The 19,823-nt window shown below is 46.7% G+C and overlaps 1 protein-coding gene across 1 annotated transcript in view; it reads left to right on the forward strand.

The window, feature by feature from the left end:
• The first annotated feature begins 1,633 nt into the window (after positions 1–1,633).
• Positions 1,634–19,823, forward strand: part of LOC149369541 (uncharacterized) — a 146,789-nt gene continuing 128,599 nt past the window's right edge. Inside the window, exon 1 of the mRNA XM_089558874.1 lies at positions 1,634–1,696. The gene's annotated coding sequence lies outside the window, so the exon portion shown is untranslated. The remainder of the gene's footprint in view (positions 1,697–19,823) is intronic.

Genomic DNA, 19,823 nt, shown 5'->3' on the forward strand with positions numbered 1-19,823 from the left:
TAAAACTGCACTTGCTGAACATTTGCTTGCGCGGTGACTTACTCGCGGAAATGTGGCTTCCAGCAACAGTGATACGAGCTGGAACTCCATAGGTGGCTACGACGTCGACGCAGATTACTATCGAAGGGCATTGGTGTCGTGGCGCGCGCCTGTGTGATACTACCACTAATATACCGTTGAGGTAATCGCCTTGTTTTTCTTGCTACGCCCCGATCTTGTTCTGTTGCGGCGACACCAAGCCCCTGCCGTGTTCTTCAAAAGGTAGGCCTCAAAGTGAATTTTTCGTGCTCCTTCATCGGCCGGGGGGTGCAATGCGGGCTACGGTTACATAGAGCGAAATTACCTTGCCCACCGTTATAAGCTTTTCACATAATCTTCGTGGATGCTACAACAAAGTTTTACCACACAAGCCGAGCAGGGCCGAGTTGAAAGCTCAATTGCTTTTGAATTCGTAGGGCGCTACGCCCAAAGCATCCAAGATGTGCAAGTCTCATATGATTTGAATTAGCGCGCTTAACACCGGCAGTCAGCAAAACACTGGTATCCTAATTCGTTTTTGACGGCTGCACAGGCTATAACTTCAGCATGTCACGTCCATTTCAAGGGTGAGCGAAACCTAATACCCACAGCAGCATGTGCGTGCTGTTCAAAAACTGCGCCACCTAAACCTTTCAAACTTGCGTACGGCTACTACTCGGGCTTTTCCGTCAACTATCTCACAATCCAAAGTTACACTTTCGGCACAAAGCAACAAAGGCACAAAAAGAGTTCGTGGATCTCTTAGCAGCTGTTTGCTTCATAAGGCAAACAGCGCTAATGGTCGCTAAGCTCACAGAGGTCTTCCGTCTAAGATACACCAACCGCCGCTGCCGCCGAACTACGTCGCAACCACCGCAAGCCAATAGGATGACGTGGAGGCTGTCATGAAATTCGGCTCACATTCGGAAGACGGGTGCGGTGCGGAAGCAATCCTGCCAGCCGAGCCGTAGAAAATTTTGGAGCATTGGGACAAGATCCTCTTTTATTCCTACTCTCAGAAAATGAAAGAACAAAAGCACATAAGAGAGAGAGAGCGGAAGCCGGGATCAGCAATGCTTTGCCAGGTTTAACACCAATTTAAGATAAATTAAAAATAGGTAAATGCTCCAAAGAAAAAAAACTCCGGAGTGCGCCTACCCTTGTGTGTGTTGTTGCCCTCTACATTTCACTCGCCATCGAACAATCGAGAAAATTGCAGTAAATGCAACTCATTGCCGACGTACAGGGTGTAGCTTGAGCGTGCTGAGTGATGCCCAGTGTACTTCGCTCGCGCGTCGGCGGTGCCGGCACGGAATAAAGAAATAAAATTTTCTGGAAGCCGGTCTCCACGCCTGACGAATGGAAATGAGAATGCAGACGTACAGTTGAAGAGCTGTGCAGCTGTGTGCAAATATACAGAGTACAAATGTACAGCTGTGTGTACTCGTATGTGCGCGCCTGCTTTGGAGCGAAAAGGAGGACGCAGCACGCGCCTATATATCACGGATGTTGACCGCTGTCTGGGAGCGCATGCCGTCGTTTAAGCTTCGGAGAAGAGGGCCCGCACGACTCCCCGGGTCAACACCACTCGTGCAGCCACGGACCAGAGAGGCAGAGTGCGCTAGCGTGCGGGACTGCTCCGTTGGGATCCTACGGTCGTCGGACTGTGCAGCGCCCGGTGAGCAAAGTGTGCTTTGTTGGCTTGTCTGTTTCCTGTGTTCGGGCACTATACGCGCAAAGCTCTTTGTTGTATTCTAGTCTCTCGACTGTTATTTCGCGCGAGTATTACAGATCACTTTGTGTATGTTAATACGAGTTAGAAAATTCTTTTATATCACCTGCTTGCCGTATACAATTTGTTTCGTTTGTGAACGCTTGGGTTCGGCCCATTCTCTCTCTTGCGACCGGCGAAACTGGCCACTTCGGGACCGGGTCACTTCGTTGCTGGTTTCTGGCTGAGCTTGCCACGCTGAGTCAAGGGCATCTCCTCAGAGAGAAAGACACCTACCCTCACATGAGATAAGGCTGTCTGGGAGCGCAAGAATAGTGTCCGAAGGTGACAGAGGCTGATCAAGACGATGGCAGATCCATTCGCAATGTACGTGGACGTAGCGAATGGAAATTCAGATGAGGGGCTGCTTTATGTTACGTTCGCTTATACCACTGTCCAGCACGTGTTGACCGTTGCGCCAATTGGCTCTGCGGGCTGGGCACTTTTATTTACCTTTTTTTTCTTGCCCATTATAACATGCCTTGGACGACAAGTATGCCCGCCTTCGAGCTGGTGCACGCAGACAGGTTACCATGATGATTCGCGCAATGAGGCCGCATGAGCCGCCTGTTGACGTGGCCGATCGTGCCGGATGTGTCTGCGAGAGCGCGCAGGAAGCCGGTAACTAGCTGGCTCCGCATACAGTAACGCCATTCCGAAGGTTGTCGGTGCAGTCTCCGTCATCGGGACCTTCATTTTCAACTTCTGGATATCTCTGGCTGTGGACGCTGGTAGGCTGTCGAGGTATCTCGGGAAAACTCATGAAGTCGCACATTGCGCCATACGCAATTATTCACCGTATCGGTGAAATAAACTGCGATGTGATGCCCGACGGATTAAGACAGTTATCACGCCGTGTCCTCGCCGTGGAATGTGTACGTAGCCTTTAAGCCTAGCTACGCGCGATGATCGCATTTGCCTGTCGTCACTTCCCACAACCTTCTACATCGGTCAGCTAGGTGCGCCGGGGCCGTGTGTGCGTTTGCGCCGTGTGTTGTCTTTTCTCTCAATTTGCATCGGGACGCTGCATCCTTAGAATCGAAGGTAGTGTAGCGACTCAATGATACAGAGATGAAAAGCGATTGCCGCGTGCCGACGACGACGTTGCTGCTGGCGGACATACCTAATTGTTTGTTCCCTGATTTGCACTGATCTCTCCGCCCGCCATGACCATATCTAGTATGTGTCCAGTTTGACCGGACCTCTGGCTGTGATCACGTGATGTTATTTTAATCTACTGCTTTATAGTTGCCTAGGCTTAATATTTTTCCCGCAGGCAGTGTGCCAGTAATTGTCTGAACATGTGCGAGTGATGCAGGTGGTTGTGGCTTTGGACATTTTTTTTCTTTATTGCGCATTAGCAGTCGGCGATATTTCATATCATGATAATGAGCTAGAGGGCTGCGCTTATACCGTCTATTACGAGCTAAGTATATTTCTGTCCACAATATTTCTACATTTATTTTTTCACATACTATCCATCTCCAATTTTTATCATGATTGGCTTATTCTCAGACCAGCTGTTGCACATCAGAACTGCTAAACCGGATGGGCTGTACATGAAACGCAGGTGAGCAATCACCGGATATAACCAGCGTGCCATCGAGGGACTGCAGCATTTCCGCTGCCTGTCTAAATCCCGTGACGCCGACGACGTTAAACAAACCCAGATTTATTACTGTACAGTCCAAGACACTGCCAAATCATTTCTATGAAAAGAGCCGACTTTCATTTTCGCTTAGGGTGCGGCAGCAGTCTCGTCCCGCACTCACGGCAACGGCAACCTCAGGTAAACAATTTCTGAAGTACTTTCTAACCCGGTAGAAACATTGGGCTTCTGAAATGGTGGTTGGAAATTGACTTGGATTATTTTAATGATACTCATGCGTACATATTGCAGATTTCCTGGGTTTTGCTTATGAGCCGCGAGTTGGAAGTAAATCCTTTGTACCGCTGAAGCGGCAGAGACGTTTGATTAGTTTCAGAACAGAGTTATGAGTTAACAACAGTAATCCTGATGAGGCTGCCAATTACGTATAACATACAGCTCTACCTACAAAATGCCACTGACAAAATGACCTTATGAATAAAAAGCAATCCTTGAATTCATGTGCCCTTCACCGCAATAGCTCGATCTAGGAAGCAGAGCAAAAACTGGCGGTCAGGAAAATCATTTCAAGCGGGCAGATCTCTTGCATGAAATAATAACCTCGCTTCTGGGGTAAACAATTAGCGCAGCCATAAGCTTTTACAAGCCAGCATCAGCCTGATCATACGTAAGAAATGAAATCAGAGCAAATTTGTGCAGGCCTAACTAAACCAAAACACATACGCCTGTACTACTCGGGGATCATGCTCAGATAGGAAATTAGAACACATCAGAAATATAAAAACGCATTTGAACAAGAGGCAGCTGCAACCTTATTGTGTTAAGAATAACAATGTTAACAATTAGTTGTGTTAAGAGTAACAATTGCTGTATTTTGGCGGTGTCGTGCCCACCTGCTCTCGAAGACATGTTAAAGCGAATGTTCGCGTTTATCAGTACCATTTTTACCGATGACGCTGAATCCTGGTGACTGGTGACACTGAATCCCAGCCCGGTCCCATATTGAAAGGTGAAGCTGACGCATTTGCAGCTACCCTAGAAAGGATTCGTAAACTTGAAGACGGTTGTGCTTTACTGCTGGAGGAGTTAGACGGTGCTAAAGAAAAACATGCAGAAAGTGAAAACCAAATTCGGCTACTTGTCGCTAAGGTAGCGACCTTAGAAGCAGCCATCGCGTCACGTAGCACAACAGAGAAAGAAAAAAAAGCCTACATGGTGTGCGTCTCGCACCAGCTTACAGCCATATCGTCAATGTGTGACGATGCGGGAAATAGGATGCGGCGTTCAAAGCTTCCTTTTTTTCGAAATAGAAGATCAGTCAGATGAAGGCTGGGCAATATCCGTGGATAAAATGATAAAATTTCGCTCAGAGTAGTTAGAAATTACCACTACCTGTCATCAGCTTGGGTGGGTTCATCGACTCGGGAAATACAACGCTGAGAATCGGAGGCCAATAATTGCAAAGTTTACCTACTTCAAGGGCAAAGCACTTATTCTTTCATTGAGGCCCAAACATAAGGGAACACATTTTGCAATCCGTGAGGATTTTTCGCTTGCAACGCGCAAGACAAGGACAAAGCTGATTGGCAGAACAGCATAAATTGAAGTAAAAGTTATGAGTTGCTAAAATGCGCATGGACTCAAAACCATATATCCACAATGTCACTACTGATGTTTTAGGGCAGTTAAATCAATAGCTCATACGTGGCAATATTGCGCACGTCCACAAAAACCCAAACCTCTCATATCTTTTCCGTTATCAATATCATTTACTAATGTTCGAAGTATCTTACTCAACAGTGTTCATGCCACATCTTTTCTCGAAGACAGTGACTACGATATTACAGCTTTCACTGAAACATGTCTACATGCTACACAAGCACTGCGAAGTTCTTTCCGGCTCCAACTCATATAATATATACAGGCGTGATCGCATTCATAAGCGAGGCGGTGGCGTATTCTTGAGGACAAAAACATCTCACATCATTTGTATCTATATCAATTCCCCTCTTGAGCTCAATTGGACATTTTGCATTATTTCCTCTTTAAAACTTTTCATTGCAACTGTTACCGAAAACCGAACTCCGGTCGCTCCTTTACGCAACTACGTATAAGCCTTACGAGGGCATTTGAGCTGTTCCCAGCAGATGCAACTTATCTACTCGGAGACTCCAATTTTCCACAGATCGACAGGGCAAAGCTGTCATCAAATTTGGCTGCTTCGACAAGCTTTATAAATTTGACTTTAGATTTCAACCTATTTCAAATAGTTACCCAAACCACCCGTGGTTCTAATATATTAGACCCCGTCTTTTCAACAGCCCCTGACAAAATGCGCGACATAAATTGCTTAGATGAATTGAGCGACCATAATTTACTTCAACTCACAAATAACATTCCACTTCTGTTCACAGGCATCAGGAGGAAAAAGATTCGCGACTATAACAGAGGTGATTAAAACCAGATAAATGACGAACTTCAAGCATTTCCCGATAATATACTTATGCCCTCTATTCAAGGCATGTCTGTACAAGATAACTCGGTTCTTTTTAGAGACAAGATTTCCGAAGTCGCAGCCAAACACGTCCCACTTATTACACTATCAAATGATAAATCTAACCCTTGGTTTACAAGAAAGCATCAGCGCAGGAGAAATGAGAAAAAACGACTATACAAAAACGCAAAGCACGAATGTGCGCCATGCGCGTGGCGTAAATACAAAAACTTCCTCTAACTGTATTGTTCCCTCCTTTTCGATGCAAAAATAAATATTTCTCAAAAGGCCGTCCTGCGCTACTTAAGAATAACCCAAGCAAGTTCTTGGAAAAAATACGTAAGAATAGCATCAGCAATGAAATTTAAATACATGACCTTAACAACACCCCTACGCCGATGCTGACTGTCCTAAAGCCTTCAACTCGTTTTTTGTATGTTTTCAGTGAAGAAGATAAATCTAACATCCCGTATGTACCAGATTTTGATTACCCCTGCATGGCACCAGTTGACGCTGCACTTGATGGCACAGTACACCTGGTAAATAACCTTAAAGTATCCTCTTTCTCTGGTGTTGAGGAAATTAATTCCAAAATAGTAGAAAAAATACCGTTTCCATCTGCGGCATCATCTTACTTCATATCATTAAGCAGTCAATATCTGCAGGTAAGCTTCCCACCGATTGCAACAATAGGAAACGTTGTGCCGGTTTTCAAAAGGGGCAACAAACACTCACACGAAAATTACCGCCCCATCTCACTTACATACATCTCTTCCAAAATGCTTGAACGCATTTTCGCACCGCACATCTACAATCACTTGGAATCTAATCACTTTTTCTCTAAGCAGCATGGTTTCAGAACAGGCTTTAACTGTGAGACGCAGTTTGAGTTTACTACAGGCCTACATTTTAACACGAAACTCAAATTACAAACGGTGGGGGTGAAAATATTGTAATGAAATTGTTTAGCAGGCTGTAGCGGTGGTTGGAGCTCTCTGTCTGGAACCCTATTGGCGTATGCTGCTGTCGGGGCTTTTTCGATGAGTTCTTTTTGACTCGTATCGTCTGAGCTCGCCAGAGCTGCCTCCCACCCCTCCTGCGTTGACTGGTTTATTAGCAGTGACCGCCTGATTTCTATGGCAGGACCATACCATATGGTACAGGTCTACCTTCTCCCAGTAGAACTTGCATTGTGAGTCACATGACTCCGGATATATTGCGTGTAGTTTTCGTGGGTGGTTGTAAGTGTTGGTCTGTAGCTTTCGGAGGTGTAGTTCCTCCCCTTTGTCTAGTGCCTTAGAAGACGGAGGGTAGACCCGACGACATAATCTTAAGTGCTGAAGTATGTCAGTGCCAGTTATTAGTGAGATAGGAGGTTCCACGGCATCCGTACTGGGTGCCCGGGGTAGAAATGCTCGGGCTGAGGCATGTGCGCTCTCGTTGCCTGTAATACCCTGGTGACCTGGTACCCAGTGTTTGTGTTTGTGTGTTTGTGTTTGGGTTGGTAGCCACGGGTGTAGATATCTTGTAGGATTTTAGCTGCTAGCGGTGCGATCCTGGCCCTGGGGTAATTGCGACAAGCTGTCTGTGAATCTGTAAGAACGTATTCTGAGCTGATGTGTGTTGCAGCTAGAGCAATCGCCTCTTCTTGCGAAGTCAGTATGTCCTGGCTAGCCAGTACTAGTCCGTCCATTGCTTTATTTTGGTGCACTACATCGATAGTCGTCATTCCCTGCTTGGGACCCGCAGCATCGACATAGAACACGCTTGCATCTTTTTAGAGTTTGCCAAAGAATTTTATCGGGTAGCACATTACCGACTAATGTGTAAGCTTTCGGGGCTCTAATTCGATCAGTTAACTTTGTCATGGGTCCGTAACTTTCTTTCTAATCACCAGCAGTACACCGTCGTTAATAATCATTCCTCTCCTCTTTCTGACGTTACATCGGGTGTGCCGGAAGGAAGCGTCCTCGGTCTTTTACTCTTAATAATTTTCATTAATGACCTGCCAGTAAACGTCTGGCCTTGTATACGCATATTTTATGACCACTGCATTATTTATCGACCAATAAAAAGTACTAATGACCAGCTCTCACTTCAATGTGACCTCGATCGCGCATGCCGACTGGCTAATGACTTTAAATATTTCTAAGTGTAAGATCGTTTCTTTTTGCCGAAGATCAGCCAATTCGCATTTTCCCTACAACATTAATAACGATACATTGGCTCGGAATGCGCAGTATAAGTATATAGGCGTCCGTCTTACACCAAACCTTTCATGCGCTGAACATATAACCACCATTTTCGCTAATCCGACCCGGTCACTAGGTTTCCTTCACCGTAACCTACAGAGCACTACCCCTCACGAGCGTAAACAAGCTTACATACATTTGTGAGACCGCAGCGAGAATATGCTTCATCCATGTGGTCACCTCATGAAAAATACCTAATAGAGAAGTTGGAAGCTGTCCAGAATAAGGCTTGTCGTTTCATCTTGCGAAACTACACTTATCAGTGAAATGAAATGAAATGAATGAAATGAAATGAAATGTTTATTCGGCCATATTTACAATATGCGCCCGGAGAGAGTCAAAAGGAGGCAGACAAAGCATGCCGCCTGACGAGGCCAACACCCCGGCAAACACATCAGGACAGAGGTGACAAGACGGCAAACAACATATGCAAAAAAAAAACTTTATAACAAAAGAATAGCAAACTTTAAGGTAACCTGCTTAATCTGAAAGAGAAACAAAGAAAGACACTCCTGATATCTTAAAAAAGCAAACATGACACCGTTACGCTCGAACTATCTAACCAGAAAAGTACAGCACAACTAATGCCAGCAAATTGAAAATCTTTTGCAAAATTGACAACAGACAATGGCGTACAAATATGCAATGAAGAAAGAAATCCACAACACTGATAAAACAAAAAAACAGAAAAAACAGTGCCAACCCACTCAAATAAACACAAAATTACAAGATAGGAAAAAGTAGCTTGAATTTCTTTTTAAAAGCAATAGAACTCGTAGCTTCCTAAGCTATTTCCACTAAAATGGGTGCGCATTGCACAAAGCTGCAATTTGATTATTTACACTTTGCGTTCCATAATTTGTTCTGGATCTTGTGGTGGATAGAGAAACCGTGCGCAGTTCGTATTAATTGTTTCTAGAAAGATACATATTTCGGAAAGAAGTGAAACCCTCTTTAATTTTATGAAAAATGTAAATCACTAAACTAAAGTTGTAGGAGTTAAGGAAACTGCGTGCATGAAAAGTTTTGAAGAGATTTGTTTCATTAGTTGTATTTGGACATAAGGCTCGTAAGGCTCTTTTCTGGAGAGAAAATAATTTCTGCGAGTCAGTTTTATTGCAGGTATCCGATACTAGATTGCAATATACTAGGGGGCAGTGGAAAAAAGCAAAATATAATTGTTTTTTAACCTGTTGCGGCACAATGTGTCTAATTCGATAAATCACACATAACGATTGGGCCATTTTCAATCTGACGCCATTCACGTGATCGGTCCACCCAAGATCACTGCGGAAATACACACCAAGAAACCGAACGCTATGTACTTCTTCAATTCTTAAGTTATTAAACTGAAGTGAGATGTAGTGATCTACTGGCTTATTTTTTTTGCGTGGAAAAGCATAAATTTCGTTTTGCTAACCTTCAATTCAAGTTGATTAACAGAGAGCCAGATCATTTACTCTTACAGCCAAACATTAGACTTCTGTTCAAGTGTTTGTAGATTAGAGCCTGAAAAAAACACATTTGTGTCAGCACAACATTAGTAGTTAGAGGAACGTTTCTTCTTTCTGTCTTTATTGTTTCCTCAGACGCAGTCCAAGAGGGGGCCGAGGCTAAAGGCGAGGGAGCGCCTGTCAAGGGCCCCGGCCCCCTTGCACAATGTATATAAAAGAAAAGTAGCATTACAAAGTTCGGTCAAGCAATGTACATAAAACATGCAGTGTACATAAAACAAGCAATGTACATAAACAATGTACATAAAACAATGTATATAAAACAAAACTAGCATTGAAAAGTTTGGTCAAGCGAAGACATTAGATCATATTACAGTTAGTAGGACATGACAAGAGGAATATCAGATAGAACAAAGGTTACACTTTTCGGAATAGTTAGAGTAATGCGAATTTATTACCGCTGTTCACAAGGAACTTCTTACAGTATTTTTTAAAAAATTGGGCACCTTTATTAAAGTCTATCTGCATCATATCTGTTCTGTTCAAAGCATTCGTTATTTGAAAAGATAATGCTTGACATATTTGAAAAGATAACAATATCATTGATATTGTAAGCACAACATGCGACCTTCGTCTTCATCTGTACATATCCATCATCATCGCTCAAAGCACAACATGCGACCTTCGTCTTCATCTGTACATATCCATCATCATCGATCATCTTCTTCTTCGAAGGGTTGGTCGCCATACTTGCGGGTGCCATTAAAGCTCGCTCCATCCTGCGCTCTGTCTCCTGTCTCACAAGTGGTGGAGTGTGCTCTCGATCCCTCCGTCCTCTCTGCCGCCAGACTGCAGCTACGTTCCGGTCGCCACCTGCTCGTACCATCCGCACCGATGGATACCGTCAGCGACAACACCACTCGTACTCCCGATGGGCCTCCCGTTCTTCTTCCTCTCGATTCGAACCGTCTGGAGCCAGCGATGATGAGCCAACCCGGTTCTTCCCAATCTTCTGGACACCCCACTTGGACCATCACCACACTCCAGCGCGAGCCTCCCATTTTTGCTGGTCTTCGTGGGGACGATGTCGAGGACTGGCTCGACCAATACAACCAGGTCAGTGCCTATAATCGTTGGGACTCAGCGATGAAACTTGTAAACGTGTCGTTCTACCTCACTGCCGTGGCCAAGACTTGGTTCGTCAACCACAAAGATGCCATCCCGGACTGGGCTCACTTCTCGGCACAGATACGACAAATCTTTGGCACATCTGGTGCAAGCCCCGCTGTCTACAAAAAAAGCTAGATACGCGCGTTCAGCTACCCGGTGAGTCCTACACATCCTACATTGAAGACGTGCTTGCCCTGTGTCGACGTGTCAACAGCGCTATGTCAGAGAACGATCGGGTACGTCATCTTCTGAAAGGGCTTGGGTCATTTGCCTTCAACACGCTTGCTGCTCAGAATCCAACGTCAGTCCAAGACATCCGAACAACTTGCCATCGTCTTGACGACCTTCAGTCGCTTCGGTTAAAAGACACCTGGGACACCCCACTTTCACCCGACGTGGACTTACGTTCCCTCATTCGCTCCATTATCCGGGAGGAACTGCACGGCTCCACCTTACCGCCAGTTGATTCCCACCCGCCTCCAGCCCCGTCGTCCTCGCCTTTGCGTGATCTCATCAAAGACGAGCTCGCTTCGGTCACTCGCCCCTTGGCTGCAGAACCACCTGTACCGCGTTTTGTGCCTACCTATGCCCAGGTTGCTGCGACGCCTCCTGCTGCTGTTTACCCGTCGCATCCACAGCCCGTCCAGCAAACTCCGGTCTCTGTGTCCCCGAGCCCCGCTATGTGTCCTGTTTGGAGTCCGCCTGCACGTCGGCCGGTGTGTCACTACTGCGGAATTCGCGGGCATGTTGCCCGTGTGTGTCGTCGGCGTCAACGCGACGAGCGCGAGTGGTACCCAGACTTTCGCAACGGAGCTACGTACTCGTCACCTGCTTACCGTCCGGCGTTTGCCTCCAGTCCTCCTCGTCGCCCATCGTACGGGGAGTTCTCTCAAGACGCTCCGCCCTCGTCGTACGCTTACCGCCCACCGTTTGCTGACCATACCAATTATCGTCCCTCCTATCCCTCTACCTCTCCGGACCGCTCCTCGACCGACAGGCCGTCGCGCCGCCGCTCCCCATCGCCTTTCCGCCGCTCGTCGTCGCCTCTACGTCCACCATCCTCCCAGACAACTGGCCACACGGAAAACTAAATTGTGCAGTTTCCGGAGGTAAAACTGCACCGCACGCCGCCCTCTCAATTCCTCCTGCACAGCCATCGAACATGTTAACCGTTGACATTGAAGGCACTGTCGTAGAAGCATTGATCGATACGGGCGCCGCCATTTCTGTAATTAGTTCTGATTTATGTTCTCGTCTTCGCAAGGTGCGCACCCCTTACAGTGGTCCTTCTCTCCGTGCTGCCAATGATGAATCAATGCGTCCTTCCGGATTGTGTACGGCACGAGTCACTATCGACGGCATCCTGCACTACATAGTATTTGCTGTGCTTCCCTCCTGTGCTTATCCCCTCATCCTCGGCTGGGACTTCCTCCACTCTGCGCAAGCTGTAATCACCTGCTGTCCCCCTACTCTACAGGCTTCTGAATCCGACCTTTCAGCCGTTTCTGTCCTGCCTTCTCATCATCTGGTTACCACCGCTGATCATGTACTTTACCCCGGCTGCGAAGATGTCCTCTCTGTTGCTTCTGCCCACGTCAACGCTGGGGACGTTTTCGTCACACCAAGCCCCCGTCTTCTCTCAAGGGGCATCTTTCTCGTCGCGTCCCTGCTCCGCTTCACCAATGGGTCTTCACTACTGACTGCCTTCAACACTACGCCGGAACCCATTCTTCTGCGTCAAGGCACAGCCATCGCTTCTGTGGATACCACTCAACCTGTGGCCGTTCTTTCCTCTGCCCCATCAAGCTTCGCTCTTTCGACCCCTGCCTCTGCCTCTGCATCTATTTCAGCTGCTATCAGCCCCGGTCTCACCCCGACTCAAAAAGATGAATTGCTTGCCGTCTTGACCAAGCATGCCGCTTCCTTCGATACCCAGGCAACAACCTTGAGCCAAACCACAGCAGCTAAGCATCGCATCTACACAGATGGTTCGGGCATCATTCGCCGTCGCCCGTATCGTGTGTCTTCTAGTGAGCGCAAGGTTATTCAAGATAACGTAGCCGACATGCTCAAGCGCCACATCATACGCCCTTCTTCGAGTCCTTGGTCTTCGCCTGTTGTGCTGGTTCAAAAGAAGGATGGCTCAGTACGCTTTTGTGTTGACTATCGCGCCCTTAACAAGATCACTAGAAAAGATGTTTATCCGCTGCCTCGGATTGATGACGCCCTCGACTGTCTCCAAGGTGCACAATTTTTCTCTAGTCTCGACCTAAGATCCGGATACTGGCAAATACCAATGCATGAGGCCGACAAGGAAAAAACTGCTTTCGCCACTCCCGACGGATTATACGAATTCAACGTTATGCCGTTCGGCCTATGCAATGCTCCGGCCACGTTCGAGCGCATGATCGACACCGTTCTCCGAGGCCTGAAGTGGAAAACGTGCCTATGCTACCTCGACGACATAGTCATTTTTTCTTCGACTTTTTCTGAACACCTTGTTCGTCTCGATGAAGTATTAAGCGCACTTTCTGAGGCCGGCCTACAGTTAAACACCAAGAAATGTTGCTTTGCTTCCACTTCTATCAAGGTACTCGGTCACGTCGTTAGCCAGAAGGGTGTAAAGCCTGATCCCGACAAAGTGGCTGCAGTTTTGCATTTTCCTCGCCCATCGCGCGTCAAAGACCTGCGCAGTTTTCTGGGGCTAGCGTCATACTTCCGGCGCTTCATACGCAACTTTGCCTCTATTGCGGCCCCTTTGCATAAGCTACTCTGCGCTGACCAGCCGTTTGTTTGGTCTGAGACCTGTGAGGTCGCTTTTACTACCTTAAAGAAGGCTCTCACATCTGATCCGATACTGGCACATTTCGACGACAATGCTCCAACGATTTTACACACGGACGCCAGTGGACACGGCATTGGTGCAGTTCTTCTGCAGCGGCAGCACTCTTCGTGCGAGCAAGTCATCGCCTACGCCAGTCGTACACTGACTGCAGCGGAGCAGAACTACACGATAACTGAGCAAGAGTGCCTCGCTGTTGTCTGGGCCATTCAGAAATTTCGCCCTTATTTGTACGGCCGCCAGTTCACAGTTGTCACTGACCATCATGCCCTGTGCTGGTTGTCCTCGCAGAAAAACTTAACCGGCCGCCTCGGCCGCTGGATTCTCCGTCTCCAGGAATATGACTTTACCGTCACCTATAAATCGGGCAAGAAACACCAGGACGCCGATGCGCTATCTCGTTGTCCCCTCGCCCAAACCCAACCACCTCATCCGCAACCCGTGTCCTCCGCATCCTCAAACTGCCAAACTACCCCTTCGACGGCTATTTCAACCTTGACCGCCGCACCCATTGACTTGATGCCAGCTCCCAGTCTTGGCGATCTCGCCTCAGCGCAGCGGGCCGACCCTTACTGCCGGACTCTTATCGACCGTCTGAGCGGTGCTACGCGGCCACCGAATTCCCGCCTACGTCGCCAACTTAACTCTTTCAAGCTAGTCGACAACATCCTTCTTTGGCACAATTACAGCCCCTTCGGTGACTCATGGGTGCCTGTCGTACCCCGTTCTCTTCGCCGAGAAGTTTTGCAGGCCTTTCATGATGACCCCCCGGCTGGCCACTTAGGCTTTCAGAAAACTTATGACCGCATCAAGCGCCGTTTCTTTTGGCCTGGCCTCTCAACCGCTGTTGGAAAATATATTGCGTCTTGCATCTCTTGCCAACGTCGTAAACGGAGCACGTCTGCCCCTGCGGGCCTTCTACAGCCTCTCCCCTGTCCTTTCTCCCCTTTTGAGGTCGTTGGGATTGACCTCTACGGTCCCTTACCATTAACACCAACGGGCAACCGTTGGATCGTCACTGCCATCGACCACTTAACTAGATACGCTGAAACGGCCCCTGTTCCTTCCGGCTCTGCTTCAGAGATCGCCCACTTCTTCCTGAACGCCATCCTTCTGCGCCATGGAGCTCCTCGTGTCCTTATTAGTGACCGCGGCAAGTCCTTCCTCTCCAGCATCCTTGCCGAAGTTCTTCACGCCTCCAGAACCGTGCACAAAACCTCTTCAGCTTATCACCCTCAGACCAATGGGCTCACAGAGCGCTTTCATCGCACGCTGTCCGATATGCTAGCCACCTACATCCAGCCCGACCACACCAACTGGGACACCATGCTTCCCTTCGTTACCTTTGCATACAATAGTGCCGTGCAAAGAACCACCAACTTCTCCCCATTCTTCCTTGTGTATGGACGTCAACCTACCTTCACCCTCGAAGCGTCTTTCTTCTCCGCCCCCTCAACCTCTTCCAGACTCTCTCACGAACAGTTTACTTCTCGTCTTACCTACTGCCGTGCCATTGCCCGCCTGAATACCGACGCCTCCCAAGCCTCCCGGAAAAACACCTATGATCTCTCCCACCGTGCCATATTTTTTCACCCTGGTGATGAGGTACTGCTGTGGACTCCAGTGCGTACCCCGGGATTGTGTGAAAAATTTCTGAGCCGTTATATTGGTCCGTATACTGTACTTGAACAAACGTCCCCGGTGAACTATCGCGTTGCCCCTGTTCATCCTGTTAATGATCGTCGTTGCCGAGGTGCCGAGATTGTTCATGTTTCCCGCCTCAAACCCTTTGCCCGTCGCCCTACTGTGCTCTAATCTGCGCCCGGGCCGGTCGCTTTCGTACGCGAGGGGAGAAAGTGTAAGCACAACATGCGACCTTCGTCTTCATCTGTACATATCCATCATCATCGCTCAAAGCACAACATGCGACCTTCGTCTTCATCTGTACATATCCATCATCATCGATCATCTTCTTCTTCGAAGGGTTGGTCGCCATACTTGCGGGTGCCATTAAAGCTCGCTCCATCCTGCGCTCTGTCTCCTGTCTCACAATATATACAATGAACAAAAGGGGTCCAAGAATGGAACCTTGGGGCACGCCATAGCTTACTAAACCAAATTCAGATTTTGTATCGTGTATTTTTGTGTATTGCTTCCATACATTTAAATAACTCTCAAATAGCGTATTGGTAATTCCACGAATTCCGTATATCTCTAATTTTTGAAGTTATATTGAATGCTTAACCGAATCAAAAGCCTTGCAAAAATCTAGAAATACTCCAACAGTCTAAAACTTATTTTCAAAATTCTGAATTAAACAATTTTTTATGTCTAATAGTGCTGTTTGGGTTGATTTACCTTGCTGAAAGCCATACTGCTGTTCGCAAATTAAATTTTTAGCTTGAAGGAAGCTATTTACTCGCTTAAAAAGTATACGCTCAGCTACTTTCGAAAACAGTGGCAGCACTGAAATGAAGTGATAGTTGTTCGGGTCATTTTTATTTCGCCCTTTGAAGAGCACTGTAACACGCGCAACTACTAGTTTGTCAGGAAAAATTCCTGTGAGCATCATTCTCTTACAGATATGTGCGAGAGGGCCAGCGATACTACTAACAACACATTTGATCGGAAAAACGGCTATTTCGTCATCGCCAGGTGAACAAGTGCTCCTAAGAGCGTTTATGATGGATTCGACTTCATCTATTGGAGTAGGCGACAAAAGTATGGAATCATGACTTCTGGAAAGCATGTATGAGTCTACCGCTCTAGTTTCATACGAATGAAAAGCACCCTGATGGGCTCCAGCTACTATGAAATGATCGTTAAGTTTAATGGAAAGTGAAATCCCCGTGTAATTAACTCCATTAATTCGTAGTTCACAAGGAAGATCTTTTTTTTATTCCCTATGATTGCATTGATTCCTTGCCAAATCAACTTAGGGTTGTGCGAGACTGCCGAAAACTTGTTTTTATAAAATAAAGACGGCCTTTTTGAAATCTGTATTTAGCCTGCTTCGGAACTTCTTGAACTGAATTAATTCATCCTGGTTTCTTGTCGTTAGGAAACGAGAAAACATTTTGTTCTTCACATCAATTCGTTTCAGCAAAGCACTTGTTATCCACTCTTTCCTGGCCTTTCTATGCTTATTTATAGTCATCATCGGGAAGGCTGCATCGTAAATTTTCAGTACTTTTTCAGTAATACATCGTAAGCTCGTGACGGGTCTGTTTCGTGATATACTTCATCCCAGTTAGTAGACATCAAACTACAAAATCGGGTAATATTGTTATCATCATAAATTCTCCGCATGCGAACAAGACCAATCAATTTCTTTTTCTGTGAGAAAAGTGAAAAGATGGGCAGATGATCACTGATCCTTGAAGAAAAAACACCTGATGTAGTTCTATTGGCCGGAATGCTTGTAAGACATAGATCAATTAATGTTTCAGAGCACTTTGAAATGCGAGTGGGTAAATCGATAGTATTCTCACAACCATTAGAAAGCAATATTTCACTTAAAGTGATCTTTGAAGAAGTATCTTCCATAAAGTCAATGTTAAAATCCCCAATTAATGTAATGCGCCACTTATTCAGGTTTGCGAGCTTGAGGAAGGACTCAACCCACCTAAAAAAATGATCCAAATCACCTTGAGGTGGGCGAACAGCGCCATTATGATAATGTTATGAAAAAGTGTGCAAACTGCTTCAAAGTCATTGTGGACAAGGGAATAATCTGGCACGTTATCAAAAGATAAGTGGTTCCGAACATATAGAGACACACCACCACCACGCCTTCCGTCTCTAAAGACTGAAACTGGTTGGTAGTCTGCAAGCTGAATAACATCTGAACTTGAATTAAACCAAGTTTCTGTAAAAGCAGCAAAGTCGAAATGAATGGTAAGTTTGTGTAATTCTGCTTCTAACTCCTCGGCTTTGTTTTTTAGGCTCTGGGAATTTAAATGATAAAAAGACAAAGTGTTACGTGAATTGTAGGCATTACTCTTCAGCATTTCGTTAAATGACTCAGAAGTGAAGTATGTCATTTTTCAGCAAGTTCACTGCGCAGCCTCACAGCTTGATGCAGTTAAACCATTTTATCAACGTCTTCTTTCCAAGCGATCCTGATAACCCGTGCGCCTGGCTGCTTCCGAGCAAACACCTTTCCTTCCCTCGACCAGACAAACTCATACTTCACTTCTTTAGCTTTTCGTTTTGCGAGCCACATTAGTTTCTTGCTGAAAGGGGCCAGGTGATCAAAAAATCTGACATCGTTATCACAATCTTTACGCTTCGAAAAGCAGTCTGCCATAGTAGATCGTTTGGCGAAACGAATTAGAACTGCAGAGACCCTGTCAGCTTCGCAAGGAAGACGATGTAGGCCTTCAACGTCGCTTTCTGCAACGGAGGGCAAATCAAGTTTCCTCGCAAGATCGTTTACTTTCTCGAGCAGCTTTTCGCCATCAGTCACAGGCAGTCCATGAATTTCCATATTCTGACGTCTACTGTACTGATTTAGGTCATTCAGTTCTTGGCGCAGTTTTTGAATTTCAAGCCTGTCATGCTTTTCCTCAATGTTGTCAACTATCCTGCGAAGGCACTCGATTTCCCTTTCATGTCTCTCAGATGTTTCTAGTAGTTTGTCGTAGCTATCAGACATGTGTTGGAGGGGCGTTTCAATGTTCGACACAGTTTCTATCATGGTTGTCAAGTCGTCTACTTTTGCTGTAAGGTATGCCAGTGCTTTACTGATGTCACTAAGCTGTTTGCTTAAAACAACAGGAGTCTGATTACTCTGAGATCCGCCACCATCAATGGTGCGAGACGCTGGCGTACGGCATGTCAAGCATTTCAGAGCTCTCCTTGTTTTAGCGTATTTGCTTTTAAAAAGCCGTTCTCCAATTCCGGCAAACTTTTCAATATGATATTTCTGGCAACAATCAGCACATGACATACAATCCTCTCATTCTTCAATAGTCTCATAACAAGCAGAGCAGAGGTCATCATTTTCGCGCGGCATTTCACACACAAAGTTGGACACTAGTCCTGGGGCAGCAGCGGCAACGGCAGGTGAAAGTGTAATCAAGTAGCATAAAAACTAAGCTGCGAAGTCAAAAATAGTTGCCTGAGCGCTTTGCGGTTGTCCCTGCCGCCGCCACCGTTGCCCGATGAGTGAAAAAGGTGCCGCTCTTCCAGGCATTATCAATGGCTCGGAGGGGGCGTAGCTTCCCAGGCAGCACGCCAGGATTGGACCAGCAATGGCTCATTTTTGGAATACAGTGGCATCAGTATTGGGCTGGCATTGGCATACAAGCACCTTCCTTGGCCCATACTTCATACCAAGATTGTCCCATTGTTCAGCCATTCTGGCACTGCCAGTATGGGCATATCACTGGCCTTTCCACTCATACTTCATTGGTCCTGCAAGTATCGGTCCAATGTTCAGCCATTCTGGTACTACCACTATGTACTGAACATCAGCTATTCCACTGATGTCCCACTGTTGATGCCAATATTAGTCCCATGGATAGCCAGCCATTCTGGCCCTACCAATATGTACTGAAATATCCCACTACTGATGCCAAGATTGATACGTTCAGCCATTTGGCACTGTCAATGCAGACTAAGCACAGGCTTTTCCATTCATGACAGTGCATACAACCTGTCACATCAGTGGCTTAAATATTGGCATGCCACTGCCCTTTTCTATTTACTACTCGCCAGTAAAGCCTATGTTAATTTTTATCTTGAGTGGCCAACATTAATGCAAATGTTCACTCGTAAGCAACCATGCAGATATTCATAAAATCAGACAACCAAAGTATTCATGAAAAGAACATTCATTTTATGAAAAAGTCCAAATAGATTTAATCGTTAGGGGCCGGGCAGGGTGGTGGCAGGGGCTGTGTGATGGGTGGTGGCAGGTGCTGTCGGATGGGTGATGGCAGGGGCTGTGGGATGGTGGCAGGGGCTGTGGGGTGAGTGGGGGCAGGGGCTGTAGGGAGGGAGGGCACTCAGGAAGTGGAAGAGGCCAGGGGTTTGGGAGGCACACATGCGGCAAAGCCACGTAGACTAGACAAGGCCTGTTCGCTCCTCCTCTCCACAGGGGCCTACGTCACACTAGTTGCCCGACCCGCCCGACCGGTCCGACCGCGAACGACGGTGAGAGCTCGGTGGACCGCAGCACAGGCTCATAGAAACGCAGGCCTGTGGTTA

This window comes from Amblyomma mixtum, chromosome 1, assembly GCF_055824585.1.
Source record: "Amblyomma mixtum isolate Tamu chromosome 1, ASM5582458v1, whole genome shotgun sequence".
Lineage (NCBI taxonomy): Eukaryota > Metazoa > Arthropoda > Arachnida > Ixodida > Ixodidae > Amblyomma > Amblyomma mixtum.